We start from the raw sequence: 11,103 nt of genomic DNA, 5'->3' as shown, positions 1-11,103 counted from the left end.
AAGGAAAGGAAGGAGGGATTTGGAATATAAGATCATGTTATACAATGAAGTGCAAATATATGCAAATGAGGGACTCTAAGGGTTCACCCATCTGTTCTGTGCCGCAGCCTGATTAAGAGCTCCTCGGAAGTGGGGTGCGACTTTGATTTTCTTTGCTCAAGCCCCAGGCGCTGCCACAACCCCCCGTGTATGCCGAGGAGACAACAGTGCGGCTGGCTGGCTGCGTGTCCCGAGCTTTACCGGCCCCACCTGCTGAGGAGCAAACGCAAATTGTAGAAGCGAAAACTCTTATGGCACTTAAGTCAGGGAGAGCCCAGATCAGATACACTTCCTAATCCCCTCCTGCAATATGCGGGTGTTTGATTTTTTTTTTTTTTTTTAATTTCAGAAATTAGCGTCACAGGCAACTCTTAAAGCCCATTTTTTCCTGGACTTCGTAGATGGCTTGAATATGCTTGCATTTTTGCTATAGTCACTCTTGTTTCAGACTTACAATTGGAAGCTGTCCAGATGATCCAGTTTTGCATCCTTTAGCAAAGCACTAGAAATGGGTGGGGATGTGCTTCCTGGAATCTGGAATCCAAGTCTCCAGGGAAGGAAGGGTTGGCAGGGTGGCCAATAGATCTTTTAAAACATTTTTATTTTTCTCTCTGGACAAAAAAAATGAGGCACTTGGCAGCCAATGTGATCTGAAAGTCCTTCTCTTATGTGTTTGTCTCAGAACTTTCAAAACTCTGTAATTTGGAAGATGGGTGTTTGGCTGTCTCGCCAGCCAGTAAGAAACGTGGGTTTGTTTCTAAATTCCCCCTTCGAGGAGGAGAGCCCAGAATGAGGACCTGCCAAGTACGAACACCCTGTCTCAAGCGGGAGAGTGGAACCCTGACATCCCCTGGGCCCCACCCTCAGAGGACTGGGTGAACTCAGCCAGCCCTAGTTCCACAGCCTGTGACGGTTCGGAGCCCTCCCGCCATCTCTCAGACCCTCTGCCCTAACGCTCTTGTAATTTCTCCCTGAACCCATCCTACAGCCTCACATGGGCTGCTCTCAGGCCACCCCCAGAACTCAGTGAACAACAACTCAGCCCTGCACTGCTGCCCCAGTGAAACCACTCACACCCGGCACTCCTGGAACATGTGCAGATTGCACTAGGAACACAGAGGCACTTTGAAAGGCAAGGTTACGCTGTAAAGCCTGTCATTCCTCCACCTTCCTCATCCCACCCTCTCCCTCCCCTTTTCTGCTTCTATTTCCCTGGAGTGTCAGACACATTTTTCCATGTGGCCCATAAATTATTTCTTCCCTACCTACCTCCAACCCATCTCACACAAAACAACTCACACATCCTCAGAGAATCACATGGCTCCACCCCAGCTGGTCAAAGTCAAGGTATTCCTTCCAAATAGAATTCCTCTCCAAAACGAATTCTAGTGGTTTCTCCATCTCACACCAGGGGAAAAGGTGAACCTCTCAGCTCAATAGCCCTGTACTCAGAGGCTGTGGAAAAGCCATTATCGGGCAAGGGGGAAGCAGTGGCAAAGGAAACCAAACCTCTCTGCTGGCTAAAGAGCTCTCTCTGCGCGAGATCCCTCCACCATGCCCCTAGAGCCCATCCCCTCCTCCCTGAGGACCTCTCCACCTACACTTGAGCATTAATCACTTTTGGGCTATTGAGATGGGTCCAGACTGGCACAGGCCCTGGCACCCAGCAGGTGCACCCAGAGTGTTTTGGGGTGAACGAATGAGTAAGGAGAGTCCTGAGGAGCCCTAATCATGCTCTGCCATAGATTCATCCACAAATACGGAACTTGGCTACTGCACACCAGATGGCTTTTGGAACTGGAGAGACGTCAGTGAATAAGACCACCATAGAGCTTCCATTCCAATGGGAGTCAAGAGACTCAACATGATACATAATGTCAGGTAGGGACAAGTGTTGCAAAGAGAAACAAAGAAGGTAAGGGGACAGAGAAAGGTGTAGGAACTAACTGGGTGTTCATGACCTTGGACGAGATTCCAGTCTGTAGTCCTCTATAGCCTTGATTATAAACAAGAGTGTCTAGATCCAGCATTCCAGGTAAAAAATAGGCTAGTGCTAAGGACTCTAAAATCAGCAGAGTCATAGATGTATACCTTGGGCAAGTTAACTTTCTGAGCCTCCATTTGCATATACCAAATGGAGATTCAAACCCCCTCCTCACTGGGTTCTTGAAAGGACAAAAGTAGACCATGTCTATGAAGCACATTGTGCCCGACAGTCAGTAAATGCTCCACAAATGGCAGCTATGGTAATGATGGTGCTTTTTAATGGGAGAGATTCAGAAACACATGGGTCAGAGCTGGGTCCTGAAAGCAGAGCTGTGAGTTCATGTGAGACAGGAATCTCCGTCCTCTACGGCAGCACCTCACGGAACAGTCAGGGGGGAGCCCACATCCCCACTGCGTGTTGTGATAAAGTCGGCTCCGCTCTGCTCTGCCCTCGGGAAAGGCCTGGCCATGCCGCCCTGACTAGCCAAACTCCCTTTTGCCCCTGAGGGCCGGCGCTAACACTGGGCAGGGAGAGGGGCAGACACAGCCTCGGCCTTATAGCAGCCCTGGGGTCGGCCCCTGCATTACCACAGAGCCGGCGGTCTAGACTAGGCTCACAAATTTCTCCAGCCTCAGTCTCCTTATCCAGAAAACAGATCCTCTGGCCCTAACTTTCTCCAACAGGCTTTCCTGACTGCCCAGGACGTGGATGAGAAATCTGCCACAGGGCTGGAAGCCACATTTTTCACGAGGGCGGATGACTTAGCCACGCGGAGCTCATCCTGCTGCAGCTCCCCACACGGCTTCCTGGATGTGCCGATCACAGGTGGGATTTACCAACTGACGGGCAACGCGTGCAGAGGCCGACTTACCATGAGCTGACGAAGCTTAGGTGTCAGGGTCTCCTCTTGCACAGCCCCCCTCGCAGGACTGGGCCTGATTTCCCACAGGGGTGGGGGTAGAGAGTGTTGCCCCTGCCTGCAGAAACCCCTCTCCAGCCCTGCTGCCTGTCCTCGGGCTGCGGGCTGTGCTGGGGGCTGACCCCTCTGCCTGCACACCCCCCCAGGGCCCAGGAACAACCCCAGGTGGACCTTGTTGACCTTGCTCCCTGCTCAGGGGTCACTATGATCCAGGTCTCGCAACCACCTGGTGCCCCCGTCCAGCACCCAGGCCCAGCTGCCCCACTGTGCCTAGCAAGGATCACAGCGCTGAGTTCCCTGGTGATCTGGCCGGAGCCACCTGAGTGGGAGACTGTCAGAAGACTTACAGATGTGGCTTCACCAGTAACAGACTGTGAAGCTGAAAGAAACTCTTCTAAACTCTCAATAATAAAAAGCAACCATTGACTAACCATGCTAGAGACAAAACTGATTTATCTTTCTTTTGTCTCTATTTAAAATGATACTGAAAAACTGTTGTCAGATAAGGTGGCAGTCGAAAAGTACGAAACCAAAATATGACAGGTGCATCGGGCAGCTGAGTAATACTAATCATTTTCGTATTATTTTCTTATCATTTTATTATGCTGTTTTTTGGATTTTGTCATATTTGGAGTATTTGTCAGTCTTTGTTACTTGTTGTGATATCTCTTCTCATATTCTAAGCATTCACTTCCATATCTAATATTGTATTTGTAACTTTGCATTCTTTTTCTTAAAGAGGGCCCCCCAGATTGAATCAGCTTGAAGCCCTGCAATGTTTGGATCCTCCCGGACTGAGCCAGGCCAGGCCCTGGCCTAAACCCTTTTTCAGCAGTCTCTCAGTTAAGCCTCACCACAACCCTGAAGTTACTCTATTATAATCCCCATTTTACAGATATGAAAACAGAGGCTCAGAAAGGTTAAGTAACTTGCCCAGTGTCACACAGCCTAAAGTGGTGGAGCTAGGATTCAGGTCCAGGGAGTCCACTTCTGGTACCCTCTCTTTTAACCACTGTTGCTTTAATAAACATGAAGGCTCATGCACAGGCTAACCACTGTGGAGCTGGGTTTTCCTTGGACCAGCGGGTGAGCATTGGCTCAATTCTTTCCAGGTGCCTCCTTTGTGCCTGGTGTGGGGTGTCCTCAGCTCACATCTTGTTTCTCACTAACAGTCAGTGTGGTGGCCTCAGCTTGGCTTTTTAGCTGAGAAAACTGAGCTTTAGCAAAGGGAAGTAGCTTGCCTGAGATCACTGGGCACACCCAGAAGTGGCGGTGCCAGATTTTAAATGCAGACCCTCTGCCTCCCTGGCCCAGGCCTTGGCGCTGGGATGGTGCCGGGAGCGAGGAGGGAGAGGGCCTTATCCTGAAACCCCTCTAGACTGGTGGGCGTCCCAGGGAAATGCTCCCCGCGGGAAGAAACACAGTATGATTCAAGGGGGGGAAAAGTGCATGGAAGGCTGTCTCCAGTTTTGTTTTTCATTATAAGAGTCAGAGTAAACACAGACGCAGGAAAATAAGAGACAGGTCTCAGACTAAAGAGACGGCAGACTGTCTCTCAGGCCGTCACAAACGGAACGGCCCGTTCTCTGAGGTACATCTTATAGTGCCTTTTCTCGAATCCCCTTTCCGGAATCTAAAGCCCACATCCAGCCAGCTATTCCTTGCTGCCCGGCTCAGAAATCACTGTGCAAGGGCTGTCCCAAGGGAACCAAAGTAAGATAAATGGTAGATGCTGCACTGTCCCGAGAGGGCTCTGCATCCGCCCACAACTTCACCCCAGGGCCCAGGACTCAGCCCCTGCCCCTGCATTGTCACCTTAAATCCTTCAGGGAAAACTCCAGGCCGCAGCCGCAGCTCTGTGAGGTCCTGCCAACGGGAGCAAAATAAAGCAGAACTTACAGCGAAGTCCCTGAGCCAGCATCCTGCCAGCTCCTGCTTCCAGATCCACTGCTGGGGAGAGAAGGACTTTGTCCTCCTCCAGAACTACTGAGGGGACCAGCAAGAGGTTAAGGGGACAGTGAGGATCCTCCCCCCGGGGTGGGGGCGGGGATCGACGCAGCAGTGCTGAGTTTCCCCAGTGACCCCGACATGGCCGAAGCAAATCATTTCAACGTTTCACATACCTCATCGTCTGCTTCGTTCACCCCAGAGTAAAAGGCAAAACAACAAAGCTCTATTGAGCTCCCTTGTGCAGGAGGCAGGGCTCAGAGGAAGGGAAGGTGCTGCATTCCAACTCTTGTCAAAAGAATAAACAGCTATTTCAGGAAGAGGGGGGTAGACCGACCCTGCAGCAGCCAGGGGCTTTGTTCCTTGCAGGCCCTGGGAAATGGGCTGTTTATCAGGCCTGTTGACTCAGAGCGACACGCCAAGGCAGACGTGTTCCTCTCTGGGCCCATGAACAGCCCAGCCTCCTTGCCAAGTGAAACCACAGTCCAAACTGGGCCTGGTGATGGGAGAGGAAGGGCCACCACCCACCCTTGAGAGGGACACACAGTCTGCCCACGTCACCCACTGCTGGTCAAAAATGGGAACCGTTCTGGACCCAAACAACCTCAAGTGGCTGCTCCTAGGAACAGCCAATGGGGAATAAAACACACACACACACACACACACACACACACACACACACACACGAGAGCGCAGTGGGTAAAGGGCTCTTGAGAGTCCTCGAGACTCTTGTGGAAATTCTACTTAAATGTTCCTCAAAGTTAGCCCCTTCCTCTGTCTACATCCTTTAGGCTTCGGAAGTTGCTCTGTTTGGTTTGAACATTGTATTTTTATAGCATGTTACGAGAGCTCCCACATTGCAAACCACACTGCAAGAACTTTAAAAGGTCAGTGAGGCTCGACCCTGCTCTTTGACTGAATAATGCTTAACCCTTCCCACACCCATCTTCTGCTCCCAAAATAGAAACTTCCAGCCGGAAGGGACCTTAGGGCAGCGGATTTTCAAACATCAAAACACCTAAAACTTTTTCAAAAGGCAAATGAAGTCATTCTCAGAACCCCCACGACATAACCACAGAAAACAGAGCACACACACTGCTTTGGCTGAAGCGGAGAAACAATGCTCCAAGCCCCCACCTCACCCTCCCAAGAGACTGAGACCCCTCCAGGGGGTAGTCTGGAAAGCTCAGACTAAGGAGAGGGGACCAACCCTGGACAGGAAGGAATCGAGGCCTGGTCCCCAGGTCAATGCCTAATCCAGCCTCTTCCTCCTGCTCCCAGAAGGAGACATCACAGCTGCATCCTCTTGAGGGCCTGAGTTAGTTGGCCACAACATTTAGGATCTGTAAGTTCTTCCTAACACCTTTCTTAAATCCTTCCTGCTGGTATGTACTCAAGCTGAACAAATACATACCTTACCACCCTGTCATTCTGCTCCCAGTTCTATGCCCCAAAGTGTGTGTCTGCTCACCAAGAGGTGTGTGCTAGAATGTTCACAGCACACCCCTGACTGGTCACTCTCCTGAGGCCCATCGTCAGAACAGGTGGGTTGTTGCCAGTCCCACAGAGGGATTCTGTCTACAGCAATGAGAATGGAGGAGCTGCAGCTGCTCCTGTCAGCAAGGACGAATCGCACACACGGAGCACTGAGCGAAAGAAAACGTGGCATAAAAGGATACACCCTGGATGATCCCATTTATTTGATTTAAAAACAGGCAAAACTAACGTGTGGTAGTAGTAGTCAGGATGGCGGCTTCCCTGGGATAGGGGTACAGCGAAGGGGCCCAGGACATGGGGGGCCTGGTCATGTTCTGTTTCTCGAGCAGGGTAGTGGTTACACGAGTGTGTCCACTTTTTGAAAATGCATCACAAATGTGCCTTTTCCATATGTATGTTAAGAACAAAAAGCAACAGAAACTTTCCTGCTGGAAGCTGCCCTTCCTCAGACACTCTGTCCTCCCGGACCAGGGCCACGGGACCATGACAGGCCCTGCCTTTTGCTTCACGTGGGTTCCCCTCCCCAATCCCAGGCACCACAAAGCACCGCAGGAGGGGCTCGGGGATGATCTTTTGCATTAAACCATCCAGACATCTGGGCCACGGTCAACGGGGAAGGGAACGAGAAGAGAGTTTGAAACCTGAAGAGCTGGGCTAAGATGAACTGGTCCTCTGGAGGAGCAAGCACTGATCAGGGGTCACATGGGGCTCCCACTTTACGGTTTACAAAGCAGCCCCTCTCCTTTATCTCAGTGCAGCCCCGCAATCACCCCACACGGTGGCTGGGAAGGCCCTTCACCATTTCCACTGATGAAATAGAGGCTCTAGAGTCCCAGCGACTCGTTCAAGGTCACTTTCTCTGGCGGGTCCTCTGCTGCTCTTCCTGCCTACGTGCCTCCAGGGAACACACTGGAGATGGGCAGAAGAATAAGGCTCGAGGCTGGTTCACCACAGCCTGGCAGAGTGCGTGCACGCCTGGAAGGCAGACAATTCAACGTCTGGAGAAGTCAAGCGCGACCTTCCCCCTTCCCTGACACACGTTCACCCTCTAACTCTCAACACAAAGCAGCGCACATGTGTGGTCATTCCTTAATCGAGAGGCAGAGAACCGTTGCAAAAGGGCCTCAGGCTTCTGAGTCTTGCTGATCAAAGCAGTCCAGAGCTGTCCAGGTAAGAACTTGGCTCGGTGCCCAGCCCGGAGTTGATGAATCTCATCATTCCAGCCCTAACAGCACACGGATCTGTCAGCCAGCAGCCAGCATTCAGTACTTGACCTTCCGAGTCAGAGACTTAGAGGCCCTCCGTGTTGTGATAGAGGTGGCTGCAGCCCAGGTGGAGGAAGCCCTGGTTTCACATCCCAGATCCCTTCCTGCTGGGAAACATGAAGGTCAAGATCCCCACCCTGAGCTGGGCACCGTGGCCTGTAGTCACAGCTACTCAGGAGGCTGAGGCAGGAAGATTTCTTGAGCCCAAGAGTTCAACTCCAACCTGGGCCATATAGTGAGATTCATTTCTAAAAAAAACAAAAAAACCCACAAAAGTTCCTCACGCTGCTTACCTCTGTGCAGGTGTGAGGATTAAGTGTTCTTGGCAAAGAACACTACAGACACGAAGTTTGCAGATTGCCATTATTTGTTTCATCCTAAACACGTTTAGGGAAGGCGCAAAAGACATGCCCACAAATGCTTGCAAGTAAGAGAGCAGTTTGGTCGGCTTTCTGCTCTGTGTAACGGGGCTAATCATAACCCCCATCTCTCAGGGTGGCCGAGGGGCTGCAGACCATGGTGGTTATGAGCATAGACTCTGGGGCCCAGCTGCCTGGGTAGGAGTCCTGCCTCTGCCCCTTATGCTGTGCAATTCTGGGCAACTGATTGAACTTCTCTGTGCCTCCGTTTCTACATCTGTACAATGGGAATAATAGCATTCAATGGTACCTGGCGCATGGTAAGTGCTATATACACGATACGCATTACTGTAAGAATCAAAGGGGATACTCCCTGAAAAGGACTCTCGGCACAGTGTCTCAAGTTGCTCAATAATTGTTTGTCTCTGATGTTCAATTAACCCAACGTTGGCATTCACTCAATTGTACATTTGTGTATCAAATATACATTTTGACAGTATCAGTCCTGGAGGAGTGGGAAGGGAGGAAGCCGGGAGGTTTCTAGCATGATGTTTCCACAACCACTAAGAATTGCCACAGAGCCATGAGAATCAGCTGAAATGATCTCAGTGAAGGCTTATCTGATAAATGACCGCAGTCAGAAGAGTTTGTACCTGTAAGTCTGCCCCCTCGAGAGGGCTAGAAAAGTGGAGTCATTGTGACTCTTTCCAAGCAACGCGCAGCAAACCATCTCGAGAGCTGCCTCTGTCCCATCCAACTCCGGGACAGACCGCACCAGAGCCATGCCAGAGAACTGCCTCGGCGGCACCAAGATTCCCCCAAGCCCTGGCCACTCTCCCTCACACGAGGACGTCCCTCCCTGGGGCTTAGACTCTTCTAGACAAGGAAGCAGCTCTGTAGGTTAGACTCTTTCTAGACCAGGAAGAAGCTGGCTTTGTCAGTACCTCAGAAGGTGTAAGGAGCTCCCGCCAGGGGGCAAGGCCCCAGGCACACTTGGGTGGAGGATGTTCCAACCAAGGAACATCTGCTCTCCTCCTTCCTTCCTTCCTCCAACCACTTCCTCAGGCTGATGACCCCAGATGGAGGTGAGAAAGACGCACCTGGCTCTGATGACTCTAATCTAGAGGGCTGCCCTCACCCTTCTAGAAGACCTCACCCCTCCCCTGGGCTGAGAGAGCCTGGAGAAGCCACGTAGGCCAGCCCCCTGCCTCAGAGCCGAGCTGCGTTTTAAACTAGTGAGAAGCTCAGTTCCCTCAAGGTCGCACTCGTGCCCTGTTTAGAGCCTGCTGCTGTCTACAAAGCCCCGTTTGACTTTCATGCTACCCTAGAAGGTAAGTAGGGCAGAGATTAGCATCTCAAATTACAGGAAAGAAACTGAAGATCAGGTAAGAATCTTATAGAGTTGTATGGTTTGAGTCACCAACCCTGGAGTGGAAGACAAGTGTGGGGTCTTCCCATGACCCTATCTCACCCCGACTTCTTCTACCCCCGGTGGTGGTGAAGCCAGGCCAAGCTGGGATGCCGACGGGCACGGTACAAGGCAGGGGCTGCGAACGTCACCAGGACACAAACGCTATCCCAGCGGGGACCTGTCTTGTTGTCTCGTCCGCTGCTGGGTTTTCTCAGTACCTAGAACAGTCCCTGACACCAATTAGATGCTCAACAGATACTTGCTGAAGGAATGTTGAGTAAAAGGCTACAGGGGCCAGGCAGGCAGCAGAAATGTATGAATTTGACCAGGTGTAAGGCAAGGAGGAATGCTGGGATCTGTAGTAAACTGGGGAACTTCTGCCAAAGTCAGGTCTTTTTAGGGCCTTAAATTATTTATTAAGATATAGTTCTGAAAGTTAATGAGTTAGATGACCAACTTTATATATTAGAAAAAGAACAGAATAAACCTAAAGGACAGAGGAACATGTCATTCCAATTTTAGACAAATTCTCATAGAGAGAAAGAACATGCCTGGCTCATTTTAAGAGACCAGGATATCCAGTCAAGCACAGCATGAGCAAAGAAATTTATAGGCCATTTTCATGTATGAATATGCATAAAATCAGATCTTAAAGGAAAACAACTGTGCCCAAACATCACTTCTCTGATTACAGAACGTGGTATGTTGGCCATAGGGGACTTCCCTTTTAGGGGAAATAGGTTTGTACTGGAAGCTAGGAGCACCATGATTGCAACCTCCTCTGCTAATGCCGGCCTGTGGCATGTAGGCACGTCCCCTCCCCTTCTCTGGGTCTCCGTTTTCTCCATCAGTGAAGTGTGAGGTCTCTTCTGGCTCCACTGCCCTGCCTGGGCCTGAGCCTGCAATACAGCTGTGAATCAGGCTCCTGTAGAAATCTGACTAGGGGAATCTCTGAAGGCTTCATGGAGGAGGTGACATGCCTGGACCTTTACAGATGGGCTTTCCTAATCCTTGTCCTTCCTTCCAGAGACCTGGCATCTCAGTCTGTACAGGCTGTCATCCCTCTTTCCCTTCTTCTCACACACTTCCTGAAGACAAGCTGGAGAATTACCCTGCAGGGAATGGTGAGGCAACCCTGCCCTTCGGGATTTATAAATCCTCTTCTGCTCAGGCCTGGCCCCCAGGTGGTCCTTTGGGGTCACCTTATGAACTTACCAGCTTTGGATTTCCACGGGGTGCAGAATGCCCCAGACCAGCCAGCTCACTCAGAAGCCCCACTGAGCCCTCCCAGGGGAAGCCCCGGGCCCACCGGTGAGAGAGGAGGAAACACCAATTCGAGCACCAAAAGAGGGGCAGCCAGCCGAGCCAAGAAAGGGAAACCCGGCTTCCTGGGGAGACAGGGGACTCAAGGTCTGCTGGGGCCCATGGAGAACCCTCCTCCCACCTCGGGTCCCAGCAGAGGCCAGGGTGAGGACCCAGCAACTGTGACCATTACCGAGGACAGACAGTCCTGCCGGGCCCCTCCCACCCGGCTTAGCAGGAAGCATTTCTTTTCCTGGCCAAAGAGCCTGCAAACGGGGCTAGTTTGCAGTGAAGAAATTTTTTTTAAATGTTAAATCAATACTAATAACATAACTAGAAAGATAAAGTCAAAAAAACTGCTTTACTGGCCAGGCGCG

General features: G+C 51.2%; 1 protein-coding gene across 2 annotated transcripts in view; it reads right to left on the bottom strand.

Annotated features, from left to right (window-relative positions):
• Positions 1–11,103, bottom strand: part of LOC105826396 (N-acetyllactosaminide alpha-1,3-galactosyltransferase) — a 97,128-nt gene that overhangs the window by 45,844 nt on the left and 40,181 nt on the right. The window contains exon 1 of one of the 2 annotated variants that reach the window (XM_012664374.1): positions 5,069–5,079. The exons of the other annotated variant lie outside the window; for it this stretch is intronic. The gene's annotated coding sequence lies outside the window, so the exon portion shown is untranslated. Of the gene's footprint in view, positions 1–5,068; positions 5,080–11,103 lie in introns of those variants that run through there. 2 annotated transcript variants of the gene reach the window in all.

The sequence above is a fragment of the Propithecus coquereli genome, unplaced genomic scaffold (assembly GCF_000956105.1).
Source record: "Propithecus coquereli isolate 6110/MARCELLA unplaced genomic scaffold, Pcoq_1.0 Scaffold89, whole genome shotgun sequence".
In the NCBI taxonomy this organism is placed as follows: Eukaryota; Metazoa; Chordata; class Mammalia; order Primates; family Indriidae; genus Propithecus; species Propithecus coquereli.
The sequence above is the reverse complement of the archived record's forward strand: the minus strand, read 5'-3'. Positions and strand labels throughout refer to the sequence as shown.